The following is an 18,909-nucleotide window of genomic DNA, read 5'->3' as shown; positions in this document are numbered from 1 at the left end:
GAAGAAGAGGACTAAGCAGCCTCCAGGGGGCAGTCATCTGGGGGAGGTCCAGGGGCCAAGTCCCTGACGCAAGTATGCTGCCCTGTTTGAGGAAGGCAAGGAGGCCAGTGTGGCTGGAGCAGAGGGAAGAGAAGTAGGAGATGAAGTTGATTACAAAGAGGGCCTGGCAGGCAGTCATGACAGCTTTGGCTTTTACTCTGAGAGAAATAGGTCACCATTGGAGCTGTGGTGTGCTGGTAAATTGGGTCTCAAAAAAAAGAAGCCCTGTTTTTTTCGAGCATTTGTTAAGTTTTGTAAATACGCCCACCATGCCCTATTCTAAGCTACCTAGGTGACCCCACTGGACACAGAGTAGGGAAGGCATGTGCACTGTTGCCTCTCACCAGCCAGGACAAGCCCTCTGAGCCCACCACTGTTTTGGAGGGTTTTGAGCAGAGGTGTGACATGATCTGACTTGAGTTTTAAGGTCACTCTGGCTGCCATGTTAAGCAGACCATAGGAAGGCAGGGGCTGAAGCAGGGGGCTGTGTAGGACGCTGATGCCATGATCACAGTGAAAGAGGATGGTCTTGGGGAACACTAGGAGTGGAGACACTGAGGCCTAGACAGATTCTGGGCATCTTCTGAAGGAGGTGTATTGAATTCCACCGGGATTTCTTGGCACACTAAATATGGGGTGTGTGAGAAAGAGCAATAATAGGATGGTTTTGAGGTTTACTGGAAGGTTTGGGGGGCAATGAGAAGAAAGGCCTTCTAGGCATAGGGAACAGTGTGTGAAAGCCACATATGTAAGCACATACTGTATTTGTGAAAAAGAAATAAGGGGTGTGGCTAGTGAGCCAGTGAGCCAGTAGGCAGAGGCAGTCAACAGGGCTGGAGAGGAGGGTCCTGGCAAGAATAACACAGAGGGGGCCAGGACTCAGGCCCACAGCTAGCAGAGAGCCATTAATGAGGTTTTAGCGGGAGATTAGGTTTGTAGTATTAAAAAGTAACTGGAGAAGCCAGAGGCGGTGAGGCCAGTTAGGAAACTATAGCACTGGTCCAAGAGAGGGCATGAGAGTCTCATCTGGATAACGGTGGTGAGGCTGGAGAGAAGAGGAAGAGTCTGAGGGCCATGGCAGCAATGCCAAGGCCAACCTTGCATGTGGAGCACGGAACACAGCGGATACTCCATACATGTTTGTTAATAAATCAGCTAATTGATATCTTATCCTTACAAACCACCTCCCATCCCCCCAGTTATCTCCCAACCTAAAATGTCTTTTCCAGAAGACAAATAAATATAACGTAAATGCACATGTCCCCATGAGGGAGCCAGAAATGTTCTCGTTCTCCATCTAGGTGGTGGTTGCCTGTGGGTATCTGTATAAAGATGCTTAGGGCTGTACAAGGCAAATTTGTACACCTCACTGGAGGTATGCATATACATACTGACTGGCCATGATTCAATCTACCATGTAAATGACAGAGCACAGACCCTTCCTTAGACCCTGCCCTCTTTTCCAGAAGGGAGAAGAGACCAGAGGTATTGTGTTAGGACCGAAGGAGAAAAGGGGGCGTATTGAAAATTCATCTGGCTGGAGTTATCTGTTACACCCACATCTTTCAATTTAAGTAACACCTCAGTTAAGGTGTACATGATGTGAGGAGAAAGGGCTAGGTTAGTACTTGGTGCCTGGAAAAACACAAGACATGGGGAGCCCAAATTTGTCCCTTAACAAAGCTGCATGGGACCATCCCGAGAGGCCATTCTTTATAGCGCCATAAAGCGCATCACAAGTCCCCTGGTCCATCTATCCTGGAGGAAGCTGACTTTTTTTGTCCTTCAAATTGTTTTCCACCCCACTAATGGCTGTTCTCCTCTTCCAAGTCCAGGGCTCACGTGTACCTCTCCCACAGAGCCTTTCTGCACAGCACTTGCAGCCACAGATCCATAGACTGGTCCAGATGGGTCAAGAAGTCCAAACTCCATCTACACTACAGAATCCAATTATTACTTATTCAAGTATAGTCTTGGGCTGTTTTTCATACTTAGAAGGTTCGTGTCTCTAGTTTGCCTGGAAGTGCGAGTTCCGGGGCTGACCTAGTCAGGCCTGGACTCTGAGAGGCTCTAAGGGATATTCCGTGTTCTCAGATAATGGAGAAACCCAAAAAACAGAAAGATGGATGACTACCTTTCATGCTCAGACTCCGAAGAGAGTATTCATTCATCTCCACTCGAGTTGGACTCTGTAAAAGACCAGAAGAGTATGTGTCTGTTTTCCTGTTTGTAGGTGAGTGTGTGTCTGTTTTTGAGGCTATAAATATATTAATAACTATGATTTATTAGATTCCCCTGGGTGCCAAGAACTTGATATTCTCATTGAATTCTTACAACAGCCCAGTGAAAAAAACATTATTATAGAATCTCTGATTAATAAATCCGTTTACAAGCTAGTTGTGGGAATGATATGCAACTTTCTGATCCATTTTCTCTTTGGAGATATTTGATGATTTTTACAGCTAGGCCAAATTTTTTCCACTTTACCACTTTCATGAGATTACATGGTCTGTATTCAGACTAAGCTATGCATGATAACCAAGCTTAATGAGAAAAATACAAATGTAATTCTGCATTGAAACATTTTTAATGAATGGTAATATTAGTCATGAACAGTATTAAGTCAGATGATTTTACTAAAAGAAAATGCTCACTTGAGTAAATATTTGATCATGAAAAATAAATCTTGAGCAAAAAGCAAAATAATGAAAATAATAATACTGTCTGTTACAAATGGGTATCAGTGTACTTTGGTAACTTGTCCCAAACTTTCCCTTGGGAACACATGTTACTAAATGTCTCAGTTGCTACACTGACACTCAGGGAAGTAAAGAGACTTGCCCAGGGTCACACAAGCTCAGTCTCTTGACTCCCTCTTGCTGGACAGAGAAAGTCATGCAAGAAATACAGTCATCCCTGCCCTCCATGTGGGCACGAGCTGGATGGAGCCTGGGCTCCTTGCAGTTCAGGTTGGAAATCCCCAGGAAACAATCATCATAAACCAACCCTAAGCCAGGAGCAAATGATGATGAATCTTTCAAAAGGGAAGGCTATTCCAGAGCTCACGGGGTTTCGGGGAGGTATTGCTCACCGACTCTCACTTCCTTTCTGGATCTGAGCACATTTCACAACAAAGGATTTTCTAAGAATAAAGATCCCCAAAAGTGGCTGGAAAAGAACTCCAGGCAGTCACAGGGTGGTCATCGGAGAATAGTTCACTTACCACATCCTCAGAAATAATGACACCTTCACTGGTGTTTGGTTTCTGTTGTCCTGACTGTGGTTATCTCCAAGCAGTCCCTCTCCCAGGCACCTTTGAAAGACGGGCATGGGGCTGTGGCAGGAGGGTTGACGAAGGTATTTCCTAACCTGAAGTGAAAGAAAGTTGCTTGAGATTTATCTGGGGAGAAGGTGAAGATTTAAATCACCCTGCAAGGAGTGTTTATATTTGTTTATTTTACACCCCTCTCACTCCCACAGGGGTTCAAGAAAGCAGGCCTAGCCCCTGGCACAGTTCTACCCACAGAGTAGGCATTCAAGCAACATCTGTGGATTGAATGGAACGGAGTGACATGATTCTAAGAGGGTCATAACATTCCCCCCTCCCCAATTGTTTTACCGATGAGGAAACAGAGGTTAACTTGCTTACGTTTTACTTGCCAAAAGTCACAAAGCAGTTTGATCACTGAACCCTGTGCTAGAGCTGCAGACCGTCATCTGCTCCAGCTATCTTCCCCGGGGGGCCCCACTCGCCTGGGGATTTGCACAGGGTTCTCCGTTCTTTGCCTGGGCCAGGCTCCACGGGGGACACTGCCACTTTGTGTCACCCTCCTTGGCACATAATGAAATCAGGTGGTCCCCATTCTTCCTGTTCCACTCTGCCAAATCTATCTGAACACATTTCCTGTGCGCACAAGCCAGCTCACCAATTATCTGCTCCAATTAAGGAGGGTGAGATGTGGTTAATTCAGTCACTCCAGCGGGGTGACCAAGGCAAATGGTGTGCTGGCCATGCTGCTGCAGGTCCCCTTAGTGGCCCAGGCCATGCTGTTTTCCTGGCACTCTGCCCCTACCCCCAGATGGCCACTGTGGTGTCTTCACCTTCCCTCTCTTTCCTTGCTGAGTCTCTGGAGTTCCAGAACTGTGCCTAGCCCTGCCTCTCCTTCTATCAACAGACCGTTCTGTCCTAATTCTGTGTCCTCTGATAAACAAATTTGTAGAGTTGTCAGTGGTAGATCACGGATTAATACTCAATTCTCCCAGAGATAATTGGCTCTCAAATGATATTGCACATGAGGCATCTTCTGCATCGATGCCCAAAGCCCAGGTTGCCACAGATGAATATAAAAATCATGCCTCTTTGGCTTTGATATATAGAACCCAAACACTCAGCTCTCTATTGCCAGTCCTTTCTGCAGTAAAACAAAGAAGCAGACGGAATCTGAGCATATGGTAGTCTGATCATATAGGACAATGAGCACTGTCAAGACCAATGGCTTCTCCCCACTTTGCCCAGTAAATATTATTATCCTGAGATGAAATGTGTGGGTAACATAAGCAATCTATACCTACCTTCTCAAAAATAAAATCAGCATAATGCCTTGACTGGAAACATTCAGGAGAAATAAAAGAAGGTTAATTTATAACAAAGTAATATGTATTTCAATATGGAAATGCTTGGATCCAACTGCCTTAGGAGATAAAACGAAGGAGTCAAATTCTGTAATTGCTCGTACACTCACCATAAATGGGACAACCAAACCATAAACACACCAATATAGGTGTGGTACATTGCATACAACTAGTGTTGCCATTGGTGGTGTAATTTTGTTGCCGTTGGTGATGTAATTTTGTGAATGGTGAACAAATCTTAGTAAGTTCCAAAAAACAAAGTACAAGATTTCTTTGTTTTACATGGCAGTTGCATTCCAGGAAAATTAGGTGTGTATGAAACGCATGCAATAAAATACATTTTGTTTATATGTAAAATATAATTCAGTTCAAGACACAAGTAATTACAAACATTTTGTGATAGTTTTAAATCTACATGAACATCTGGAATAGGACATCCCAGGCTCTTGTCTACTAAATACAAGTAGTGCTCCCATTTATTGTAACAACAAAAAAATAAAACCCTACCCAATTTTTTTTCCTACAATGCTCCAAGAGGATAGTACTGTGCCCTTAACCCCACAGAAAATTATTCCATTAGCAATTACCTTTAGCCTCTACTAAAAGCGTCCTCAAGTGAGTTTAGCTTAAACAAGATAGGGGTTTGTTTTTCTCTCAAGTAAAATAAATCTGGAAACAGGCAGACTTGGGCTCATTTGTCCAAGGCTCCTATCTGCTCTCACATCCCTCATATTGATTTCCATCCTCAAGGGTATAGTCACAATATGGTTACTGGAGCTCCAGCTATTGTATCTGTGATCTAGGGAAGAAGAAAAAAGAACAGAAGAAGTCAGGAAGAGTAAAGCCCTCTTTAAGAGTGAAGGCTCCTTTAAGAGTGTTCCTGGACGTTTCATTCACCAGCCCCCTTTGTAGCTCATTGGCTACCCCGTCCTCAAAGCAAACCTGGAAATGTAATTTTTTAGTTAGGTGCTTAGCAATCTCTAATAACATTAGATTCTCTAGTGAAAAAGCAGAGTGAATGGACATTGGGGAGGTGGCCAGCCATCTCTACCATATTGTTTCACCTACTGACAATGTCCAGGGAACCTGCCAAAGCCCACATGCAGATTCAACACACAGGTCCTAAAAGAGGTATGCAACCTTTTGGGTTACTTGGCTCAGGGTCTCAAGCTTATATGGGCTTCAATTTTCTTTTTTTTTTCTGTCTGCTATTCCATGCAAGGGAGCAGAGTGAAGCCTCTTTGCGATGATCTATTCTGACTAGATTCTGGTACTGAACAAACGAGGGGATAGCCGAATGATCAGAGAAGGGGCTCAAAACCCCAAATCTGCCTGAGCTTCTAGTGTGAGAGATCAAGATGACAGTGGTTTAGCTTCTCACATTTGACATTAGTCATTCAAATATATGTACGAGTATGTGTGTATATTTTCCAGAGTTTGTGCCAAACTCTTTAGAATTTTCCTAGGGGAGTTCTGTTCGGTTTCACAAACATGTATTGCATCTACTGCATTTCTCCTGCTGTGTGCCAAGGATGGAATATGAAGCCAATCAAGGGTCTTCCCTGGAGAGTCTGGGCATGGGGGAGAGGGAGGGGAGAGTGGGAGTGGCAGACACAGGCTCTCTAAAGTGGTCAGTGCACTGGAAATGGATGTGCTGGGCATTGTCTGTCTATGACAGCCAGTACCATGCCATATGCAGTAGGTGCACAATAAATAGTTGTATTTTGACTTGGAATTCTTCTCTGTGACGCTTGGAGAGGAATCTGTTGGATTCCAAGCAAAGTTTTCCTGGGCTGAGGCATTATTCACCACTGCTTCTATCGCTGAATGCTCTGTTTTTCTGTTTCAGTCAACTATGTATGTTCTAGTAAAAAGTTCCTGAAATATGTTTTTATTTTCAACCTTGCAGAAATCCTTCTTGGATTGAAGCCATGCCAAAACTCTTGGAACTGGGAAATATCCAGAGATATGCAAAGATGATAAAATTAATCTCTGCACTTGGAAATTCCTAATTCTTCGTTAGCGTCAAAATCCCTCTGGATGGCAATTTGGCAACAGTTTTCAAAGTTTTAATGAAAAGTTCATACCTTTTGACCCAGCAATTTCTCTTTTAAGAACTTATACCAAGAAAATAAGTATATATACAAAGATGCAAAAATCAAAGATATTTGTTAGAGCCTGATTTACAGTATGAAAGATTGGAAACCATGTAGATATGGATGTTTTCAATGTATTCTAACCAATAATAAAGGAGATCAATGAATAAATATAGTACATTCCATTCAACACATTGTAGTCACATGAAAATGTTTCATTTAACAATTGTGTATTGATTACCTGCTATGTACCAGGCAGTGCTGTAAATAGAAGGACATATTAGTGAATAAAAGAGACAGCATAGATCTCACAACTGGCTATATGCCATAATTGTATTTATTGACATGTGTGGGAAAGATGTTAGGCTAGGGAGATGTTAGGTTAAGAAAATTCGCCTTCATTGGCTGATGCTAACTTTTGTCTGTTAGCTTTTTGTTCCCTCACATGAGATGCTGTTATTTTTCCCTCTTGTAAGGTGATGGTTAGAGTTTGTCTGTTAGCTTTTTGTTCCCTCACATGAGATGCTGTTGTTTTCCCCTCATGTGAGGTGATGGTTAGCTTTCTGTTCCCTTATATGAGGTGCTGTTATTTTTTTCCCCTCATGTGAGATGATGGTTAGCTTAGGGTTCTCCCTCGTCTCATCCCCGGCAGGAGGGATATGAGACGATGTTGCTTTCTGTCTGTTTCGCCCACATCAGCAGATTGAGGTGAAGAAGTAACTAAGTTATATCAGAATGACGTGACAGGCACGTTGCCAGGCTTTGGAAGGCCTTGGGCCCAGGCAAGAACAGTAGGTATCATTTGTCCACATGAACTGGCCCTTCAGCCAGATAAACAACATTTTTATCACAGTAACTGCCGAACCCTCCTGGAACTGGCTATTTCCTTGTAGAGGAGGCAGGAACAAGGAGCTTGGTTCTAAGGTACATCTGAAGAGATATATAAGACAGACCTCAGTTGGCGGTATATTCGTCATTTGTCACTGGTGATTCTTCATCATTCTAGCATGCTTGGGAACTTGCAAGCAGCAGTGGGAGAGGCTTCAGTTTTCCAGCTGCGGACCTGGCAAGGTTTTGATTCCTGACCTTTCCAGTGTTGTTTCCCCACGGTTTGGTGAGCTTCTTTGGCATAACATTGTTATTAATGTGTATAGTTTAGTCTTAACTGCCTTTCTTGAAAACTTGTATGCAGCTTGCAGCATCAGGGGACGCCCTGATCTCCAGCCGTGGGCCTGGTGAGATGTGAGCAGTTCCCGACCTTTCCAGTGTTGCTTCCCCATGGTTTGATGAGCTTTTGGCATCTACTGTAATAGTTGCTGTCCTATAGAATTTATTACTGCTTGTGGATGCTCCCTATTAACTTTCTTTATATATTTAGCCAAGTGATTTTTGATCAATAGTAAATATATATATACTAAAACCTTTTAAGCTTGTGTGTGTGTGTACGCCTTTGTTTTCCCCATTCATCATTACAATGTGAAAATATATTTAGGCTATATTGTTAAGTGAAAAAGGCAGGTTACAAAATTATTATTATTATTGCTATTAATAATAATAACAGCTAATACTTATATAGCATTTATTATGTGTCAAACACATCATGTTAGAAGCCTTACATATACTGTCATTTTAATTATATAAAAACCTGGGTATGACCCAATACTAGTTTAAAAAAACTTTTGTATTCATTACTATTTTGTTAAAAAAGATAGCACAAGTGCAATAATAAAGCAACTGTTCCCCTTCTCCCATATTTTCTTCAAACCTGCTCTCTGGATTTGTCCTTTTCCTGTCCCTGGATGAAATCTCAGGCAGGTCTTGAAGCTTTTCTGGCCCCTTTCAATCAGCTGGACAGTCTAACTTCAAAAATTAGAATGTCCAGTCCAATCTGATCTTCTTTCCTCTGACAGGGAATCCCCTCCTTCAGGCCAACCTACTGTGAGCTTGGAATCCTAGAAGGGTTAGTGGTTGCTGTCTCCCTCTCACAGCTTCTCCTCTCCCACCCCTCCAAGGCAGGGCCCCAGGATGGGACTGGGGGAAGGACAGTCTTCCCTAGAAGACATACCCTGGACCATCATTGGTTCCCATGGATTTGGCAGGTGGACCTTTGTAGCCCCTTTCTTGGGCAGGTGCCTTTGCTGGTAGTTCCCAAGGTTCTTTGTCAAGGATGCCATCTCTCCTCCAGCTGGAAGCTTCCAGTTCTGCCCCCAGCCCATAGGGTTTCCAGCAGTCTCCCTCATACTAAGCCTCTCCTTTGGGTCCTTTGTCCTCCCACTGAGGAGTCTTCTTGTGTGGTTCCCTTTTGAAACAACCCAGGCCAGGTCCTTCCTCAGGTCCACATAGTCCTTGGTGAAGCTCATGCATCTTTGCTGCCACTGTGAAGTGCAGCCCCTCTTTCTCCTTGCTAGCGGGTAGGCTGAGTTCCAGCCAGTCTCTCACCTGTAGGCTTCTCTTAGCCAAAGAGATACCAGTCTCCAAAGTCCAGAAGGCACATGCCAAGCTTTCTGAGTGGGTCTCTGAAAGGCCCTTCCCCTTGATTTAGGATGAGGAGATGTACCCCTCCTCTTTCCCTGAGAGGTAGGGCAGGACCCAGCCCACATACAGGTTATCCATGAAATTTTCTCTCACTGCTCTTCAACCCTCACTTTTATAGGCTGGAAAGGTGATTGCTTAATGCTGGTAGAACCTGTTTTCATAATCTCTCAATCTACCCTGCACAGGTTGCACAGGAATTACAGCACCTTAATTTGGATATTTAGGATGTGGGTTCCTTGGGCACCCATTGTATTGTTATCAGCCTTTGGGGCATCAGCCAAAAGCAAGCAGAAAGACTCCCGTTTTCACATCATATATATATATATATATATATATATATATATATATATATATATATATATACACACACACATACACACACGTATGTATGTATATATGCATATATATGTGTGTATATATGTGTGTGTGTGTATATATACACACGTATATATATTTTATCAGATGTGTGTGTATGTATATATACACACACATACCTGAAAGTTTTACTTTAAAATGTTACCAGTTATCTCCTGGTCATGGAGTTATTTTCCTTTTTTTTCTTTATCTTTACTTTATCTGTACCTGCATTGAACATGCATTAAGAAAAACAATTCTTAAAAGGAAAATATTCTTCCACATGCAAAAAAAAAAAAAAAATAGACCCAGACCTTACACCCTTCACAAAAATTGACTTAAAATGGATCACAAACCTAAATGTAAAATGCAAAACTGTAAAACTCCTAGAAGATTTCATAGGAGAAAATCTACATGACCTTGTAGATGACCTTACGTATGGTGATGACTTTTTAGATACAATCTAAAGGCATGATCCTTGAAATAAATCATTGATAAGCTGGGCTTCATTAAAATTAAAACCTTCTGCTCTGTGAAAGACAATGTCAAGAGAATGAGAAGATAAGCCACAGTCTGGGAAAAAATATTTGCAAAAGACAATCTGATAAAGGACTGTTACCAAAATACACAAACTCAACAATAAGAATTAAAACAACCCAATTTAAAAATGGGCCAAAGACCTTAACAGGCACTTTACCAAGGAGGATATACAGACAGCAAATAACCATGTGAAAAGATGCTCCACATCATGTGGCATCAGGGAAATGGCAAATGAAAACAAGACACCACTACACACCTATTACAATGGCCAAAACCCAGAACACTGACAACACTAAATGCTAGTGAAGATGTGGAGCAACAGAAACTCTTATAAATTGCTGGTGGGATGCAAAACAGTATAGCAACTTTGCAAGACAGTTTGGTAGTTTCTTAGAAAAGTAACCATACACTTACCACACAATCCAGCAATTGAGCTCCTTGGTATTTACCCAAATGAGTCGAAAACTTATGTCCCCACAGAACCATGCATATGGATGTTTATAGCAAGTTTATTCATAATTGCCAAAATATGGTAAGCAACCAGGATATAGGTGAATGGATAAGTAAAATGCAATACATCCAGACAATAGGATATTATTCAGCACTAAAAAGAAATGCGATATCAAGCCATGAAAAGACATGGAGGAACCTTAAATGCGTATGCAAAGCGAAAGAAGCCAATATGAAAAGCATACCATGTGATTCTAACTATAGTACACTCTGGAAAAGGCAAAATTATGGAGACAGTAAAAATATCAGTGGCTGCCAGGAATTGGTGTTGGGGGAAGGGATTAATAGGTGGAGCACAGAGGATTTGGAGGGCAGTGAAAATACTCTGTATGATACTATCACGATGGATACATGTCATTATTAATTTGTCTAAACCCATAGAATGTCCAACACCAAGAGTGAACCTTAAGGTAAACTATGGACTTTGGGTGATTATGACGTGTCAGTGTAGTTATATCAATTGTAATAAATGTACCACTCTGGTGTGGGATGTTGGTAGTGGGGGAGGCTGTGCCTGTGTGAAGACAGAGGGTATATAAGAAATATCTGTCCCTTCTCAATTTTACTGTGAACCTAAAACTGATCTAAAAAATAATTAAGACTTTAAAAAGAGGAAAATATCTTTCAGAAAAAATGTTTATGTACATACATTTATTTTCTATTTTATCTTGAGTCAGTTTCAGTAATTTGTGTCATTCCAGGAATATGTCCATTTCACCTAAGTTATCTAATTTATTGGCATACTGTTGTTTAAGTATTTCTTTATAATTATTTTTAATTTTTGTAAGGTTGGCGGCAATGTCCCTATTTCATTACTATTTCAGTGATTTGTGTCTTCCCTCTATCTCTTTTTTTCTCTTGGTCAGTCAAGCTAAAAGTTTGTCTATTTTCTTTATCCTGCCAAAGAACCAACTTTTTATTTCACTACTTTTCTCTGTTGATTTTTAATTTTATTTATTTCCACTCTTATCTTTATTATTCCCTTTCTTCTGCTTCCTTTAGGTTCAGTTTGCTTTTCCTTTCTTAGTTTCTTAAGGTGGAAGATTAGGTTATTAATTTGAGATCTTCCTGCTTTTCTAATATAGGCATTTAGCTATAAACTTCCCTCTCAGCACTGCTTTAACTGTGTCCCATAAGTTTTGGTACACTGAGTTTTTGTTTTATGCATTTATTTTCCTACTTTTCTTATAAGTTTCACTTTTAAGAAAGCTTAGTTGATCAGAGTCAAAATAATAAAATGGGAGAAGAGTCTAGATTCAACCAACCTAATAATGCCTTTTAGACCGTGTCCTAACCTGCCATGATATTTTGCCTGTCCAGGTTCCTGCTGGGATCGGTTTGAACAATGGGTGCTGTTTTACATATCTAATTTCTGCTTAAAATTGCTTCAAATCCCCTTTTGTTCACTGGTTCTATGGTAGCCAGCTACCTCTTCAGTACTAAAAGTCTCCCATGTAATAAAAGCTTTGAAAATTTAAATGCATTTTTGTGTCTTTTCTTTTATTTTACCTTTATATTCTCTTAACAAATATTTATTGAGCATCTACGATAGGCTAAGTATTGCACCAGTCCCTAGAGACACAAAACTCTCAAGGCAGTTTTATGTTTTTGTTCGTTTATTTTTAAGATTGGGGACCATATTAAAATACTTTAAAGTCATGAACTTTAAATATATAACACATTTATCTATACTTCTACCTGTAGAAATTTGGAAAAACTCTTCTAATCTTCATTCAAGGGTTTCTAATAAGTTACAGACATCACAGAAATTAGACTTTGCCAGTTACTTTTCACATATACTTGGTTTTGGCTATGCAAGGGCGAAAAGTTTCATTTAGACATTTTTCATAAGTAAGCTAAACATCAGACAGATATACAAGGACATCAGATTCAGACTCGTTGTGTACATCTATCCAATTTACAATAGTTAAATGCAAACGGGGGCATATGGACAGGATACAGACCAAATGTTACAGTGTGATAGTGCCATGTCTGGGTGCAAAGGGATCATGCAAAAGGGATGCCTAGCTAAAGTTTTGGGGTCAGAAAGGCAATGACATCTACTGAGATCTGAAGGTTGCTTGGAAGTCAGCCTCTGGAAGAGGCCAGGGGTGTGCCATCCTCCCACATGCCGCAAAAAGTGTCACCTTGAGACAGAGTCAGTTCAGCCACAGGACTTGTCTAAAAAACACACAATCTTAGAAGCTCACATTTAGTGGTTGAATCCATTGGAGTCCCCAACCTTGCAGTCTTTCTGCACTTACCCTGTCATCTCTTCATGAGAGAAATTCTAACAGACACTTTTTTTTTCTTTCTAGAAACAAACCAAAACAATTTGAATGAGATGATTCTGTAAAGCCGGTTTGGAAACAGTATCACCACTCACACCTGGGTCTTTCCAGCCTTGTGCTAAATTTTCTAGCATAGACAAGTGTAAAAGAGGAGGGATCATCTTATAGAACTTTCTGGCTAGTTGGAAAAATAAGCTGTTCTTGCTGGGCCCGAAAACTCATACAGCAACTTTGTGCAAATTACAAAAAAGCACCCCCTCCAGGCACACAAATTACAAAGTGGTGCTCCATTCGGGCAGCAAATTAGATAATGACTCCTCTTAAGACTGCTTGCACAAGGGTGTGTCTTGGCCCATGGAGCACAAGCTGATTTCAGCCCCACTCACCGCCACTGCCCCTCCAAGGCACAGACTACACACCTGTGTGACAGCCTGGCTTATGGGGAGCAACTGGCATCAGTTTTAAACACACCGAGGAGATGATTATGTGGCTTACACTGTGACCCTTGTGAAAAAGAGGTTGCACAAATTTCTAACTTTACCAATCTTTTCAAACTAAGTTAATATCCACAGTCCTCAACAGAAAGATTCCTCACATTGCCTCTAGAAACATAGCATTAGTGAAAAAGCTGCATTATTCATATGAGGCCTTTTGTCCAGCGATTACTGCCATTTCAATAACAAGAAGCCCCGACAGCGTGAGGGTTAAATGTTTGAAAATTCTCTTCCACTGAAGGCTGGATCCTGTTGCCTAGTGACTGCTGCGTTCCTTGCTGCTGTCACTCACCTTGTCTCCAGAGAGTTATCCCCCACTCTCATAAGGAAGGTTATGATTGGACAAAGGTGACATCATAGCACATAGAAGAACGGCATCTCTTTGTCAAGACAGCACCAATAAGATGACTCAAGAGTTGGTCGTAAAGTGTTTTGGTTCCTTTGTTTTGTTTCTTGAATACAGAGCTAACAAATTTGATGAAACATTTTCTTCATTTCTTGCAGAGCCAATTTTGCAGGTTATAGTGGATTTTTGCCCATAAAAATATTCCTTGACAGCATATGGATTATTATCTTCACATCCATTTAATTAAACGCTATCCCAGCCAAAACCTTTTACCCCTCAAGCACTTGGTCAGCACTTGCAAAGCTGAATAGATTACAGGCAGAAAATGACGACCCTTCCGCTCATTATCACACCATTAGTTTCAGAGTGGAATTTCACACGAGGCAGGTTCTTCTTGGTGCTTATCTGAGAAGTACCTAAAGGGGTTCCAAAGCATCAGTTTCAAGGACAGCCCTATAATATGACTTCAGGCATCAAAAGAGTTTTTAAAAATCAATTAAAGTTGAAAGCACATATACTTTTAAAATCAAGCAGCTGGAGAAATCTCAGGCATTTTCGATAATAAACAAATATAAGGTCTTTGATTACTTTTGAAATTTACACCACACGTTTTCACTGCTTTGAAGACCAAGCCCGATAATCTTTTATTTATTTTTTGCTCTGACTGGAGCTACCAGTGTACTCCTCAATATTTCAGCCCTTGAAGACACTAGCTATGTGACTGGAGTGTCAGTTGCAGATTCATTATGCCAGGCTGCTATATTAAATCATCTGTTAAATGCTTTCTTTTCTCGGTAAATATTCAGTATACAGCACAATCACAGCTGGTATAATTAGGTAATTGCTTCCAATTAATGTTCTATTTTGAAAGCTGCAATTCCATATAAAGCTTATAGTTGAGCTGTAACAAAGGCACCCTCCTCCCCCAAACAGAAGAGAGAGAATTTCTTTCTGCAATTCTACTGGAAAGCAATTAGAGAGAGAGAGAGAGAGAGAGAGAGAGAGAGAGAGAGTACTAATAAATTATATATGGCCCTGCTTTTACTTCCACTGATAAAGAACCTGTAGTGTGCGAACTGAAGTGTGTAAGTACACCACTGCCTCTCCCAAGAGCTGGCTGCAAGTATCTGAATATTGCAATTTCTCATTTGAATAATCAAAATTGTTTTTAAAGTGAATTACAGCTGACCATACATTTCGTGGGGAAAGTTCATCCAAAAGAAGGGAAACGTAGTATTTACCCAGAATCAAATTTCGAGGAATCACTTATTCTCAGAATTATCATCAAACACGTACATTCAGGAAATGCCACTTTCCTATATAATTTCCTTTAAGAATTCAGATGGGTGTGCAAGTGAAAGCAGAAAGTGGGCGGGAGTTGTTTAAATGAAATCAATGGATGTGAGGGGAAAGTTCTGCTGCTGACATGGTTCATTTGACTAGAAACATACCAAACATCTGGTTCTTAACGTGTTCGCTTAGTAGCAGTAAATTATGGTGTTCTGGAATCAATAGTGCTAAAATTTGATCAAGATTCAGTTTTATATTTACTTTACCTAGTAAGACATTTAATGTTGTAAACAGCAACATGAACAGGGTGCAAGCAAGTATGTCTGACCTCTGCCCTAGAGGGAGCCATTATTTTTATTATACTAGATATCAAACTGTGCCTGGAGGGAGAAACTACCTGTTTTCTATGGCTGTTCACTATACAAACATCATTGAAAATGTAGTCTGGAAGAAAAGAGGCACTGTCAGTGCCTCTGTTTTAAAGACATGCAAAAACGTGAGACACCCTATTTCACCCCCATTGGGATGACTATTATCATAAAATGATAGAAAAGTATTGGGGAGGATATGGAGAAATGGCAATACTTGAGCATTGCCGGCAGGAACGTAAAAGGGTGCAGCACCTGTGGAAAACAATATGGTGGTTCCCTCCAGAAAGTTAAACATAGAATTACTGTAGCAGCCAACAATTCTACTTCTAGGTATATACCCTAAAGTATTGAAAACAGGTATTTAAACAGATGCTTGTACACCAATGTTCACAGCAGCATTATTCATAAGAGGCAAAAGGTGGAAACAACCCAAATGCTCATCAACAGATGAATGGGTAAAAAAAATATGGCATGTATTATGGTATGTATACACCATACACACACACACACACACACACACACATACATACATATATATGCAATACATATTCAAATTTTAAAAAGGAATGAAATTCTGATACATACAACCGCATGAATGAGCCTTAAAAACATTAAGTGAAATGAGACAGACACAAAAGAGCAATTATTGTGATTCCACTTATACGAGGTATCTAGAGCAGGAATACAAGGAGGTAGATTTATGACTGTTGATGTTGACCAAGGTCACCAGGCTGAAGTAGCGCTTGTCAGGTTTCTCCACTGTAAAATTACTCACCTGAACCCTGCTCACCCCTCGCCCCCCTCCACTCTACTCCTTGTAAGGAAGTGTGCAGCCCACACTCAGGAAGTGAGACATTAGGCTCCCTCCCCTTTAGGGTGGCCTAGCTACGTAATTCATTTGCAATTCTTCTACATGGGAGATTTGTCTCTTCTCCCCCATTTACTTTATTCAATCATTATTTATATCATTGCAAACTCATGGATATTTACGCTATACTTTGGGTTATAATCCAATACCACTTAGTTTATTTTGTTGCTCAAAATATTGCAGCTTTGGCCATTGGGAGCTCTCTCAATTGGCAGCATTTTTTGTTTTTGCTTTGTTTTTAATTAATAGACTTTACTATTTTAGAGCAGTTTTAGTTTACAAAAAAATGAATGGAAAGTACAGAGGATTCCCATATACTCCCTTCCAGCTCTGTTCCCCACACCTCAAGTTCCCCTCGGATGAAATCTTACATTAGTGTGGTGTATTTGTTACCATCAATGAGCCAATACTAATCCATTATTATTCACTAAAGTCCATAGTGACACTAGGGTTCACTCTTTTCTTGTACATTCTATGGGTTTGGACAAATGTATGACAAATGTATGCACCATTACAGTATCATACAGGGTAGTTTCACTGCCCTAAAAGTCCTCTGTGCTCTGCCTGTTCATCCCTCCCTCCCTTTGATATTCCTGAACACCACTGATCTTTTTACTGTCTAATTTTGCTTTTTCCAGAATGGCATACAGTTGGGATCACAATATGTAGCTTTTTGAGATTAATCTCTTTCACTTAGCAATATGCATTTAAATTTCTTCCATGTCTTTTTGTGGCTTGATAGCTCCTTTCTTTTCTTCCCTTCCTTTTCCCTCCCTTCTTTTTCCTTTCTTTTTTCCTTCCTTCCTCCCCCCTTCCTAATTGTGGTAAAATATACATAACATAAAATTTACCATTTTAACTATTTTTAAATGTGCAGTTCAGTAGTGTCAAGTACATTCACATTGTTGTGCAACCAATCTCCGGAACTCTTTATCATCTTGCAAAACTCAAACTTCATGCTCATTAAACAACTCCCCATTTCCCTCTTACCCCAGCCTCTGGCTACCATCCTTCCACTTTCTGTTTCTATCAGTTAGACTACTCTAGGCACCCCACATAAATGGAATCATACAGTATTTGTCTTTTTGTGGCTGGCTTATTTCACTTAGCATAATACCCTCAAGATTCATCTGCAATATAGTATGTGTCAAAATTTCCTTCCTTTTTAAGACTGAATATTTCATTGTTATGTATAATACATTTTGTTTATCCATTTATCTGTCAATGGTCACTTGAATGGCTTTCCTTTTTGCTACTGTGAATAATGCTGCAGTGAACACAGGTGTACAAATATCTCTTTGAGAACCTTTTTTCAATTCTTTTGGGTGTATACACACAAGTACAATTGCTGGATCACATAGTAATTTTAGCATTAATTTCTTTATACTTCCATTGTGCCCCCTGCAACTAGCAATGGCAACTAGACCTGGACCTGAGCTGCGCCCTCCACAACTATGATTGAAAGGACAACAACTTGACTTGGAAAAAAAAAGTCCTGGAAGTACACACTGTTCCCCAATAAAGTCCTGTTCCCCTTCCCCAATAAAATCTTTTTGTACAGTTTTCTAAATAGTTTACAGAGGAGCTTAAGTTTGATCCTGTGACTCCATTATGGCCGCTAGTCAAAGTGTCAGGGTAATCTCTTAAACTGCACTGTGTATACCTTTAGTGGCTTCCCTAGGTTGTTAAAATAAAAGTCAAATCTTTAATTTGACTCACTTGGTTTTGTAAAATCTGGCTCCAGCTCTTTGCTCTGTAGCCACACTAGCCTTTTAATTCACTGAAAAGCTCATGTTTTCTCCTATCACAGGGATCTCAGTTGAATGTGCTTACCTCCACCCAGAACAATTTGCATACATTCATTTCCAAGTTAATACCAGTTTAAGATCTCAACTTAAATCATTCCTCAGGGTAGCCTCCCGTAAAACCCCAGATTAAACGTTTTATGCTTTCTTAGCTCCCTATTCTTTTCTTTGATGACAATCACTATAATTCACAATTGCATTTACGTTATTAAGAGTGAAATTGTCTATTTTTGCTTCTCAGTGTATATTATACATCCAACATTTAAGGCCCAATGCTTGAGTGAGAAGATGCTCAGTTCATCTCAGGTGTGAAACTTTTTCACAATTCCTCTCCCAACACACAAGATTACTGACATACAGGATTACCATCTGAATTTAGTTACATTGCAGAGTACTTTAATCTGGCTGAAGTCTCTAGTTAGAATTCTCTTTCAGTTAACAGCAATTTTTCTTCAGGTTCTTAAATCTCATCTAAGAGATTTAAACTCTCTTTTCTAGCCAACTCCTCGTTTCCTCTTTTATTAAATTTTCCCAACAGGAATGATTTATAAGTATTTACTCGAACAAAAATTTCAAGGCTGAGAAAAATCTGTAAGGGAAGCCATTTATACAAATATTTTGTCTAAGAATCACTTTCAGTTAAGTAGGGATTTTTATTCACTACATTATGAGGTAAATAAGGCTTTATAATTTGCCTTGAAGGCCAATGAAAAATGTTCCTATCTTTTCAACAACGTA

The sequence above is a fragment of the Rhinolophus sinicus genome, linkage group LG05, assembly GCF_036562045.2.
Source record: "Rhinolophus sinicus isolate RSC01 linkage group LG05, ASM3656204v1, whole genome shotgun sequence".
Classification (NCBI taxonomy): domain Eukaryota; kingdom Metazoa; phylum Chordata; class Mammalia; order Chiroptera; family Rhinolophidae; genus Rhinolophus; species Rhinolophus sinicus.
Note: the sequence above shows the minus strand (reverse complement) of the source record.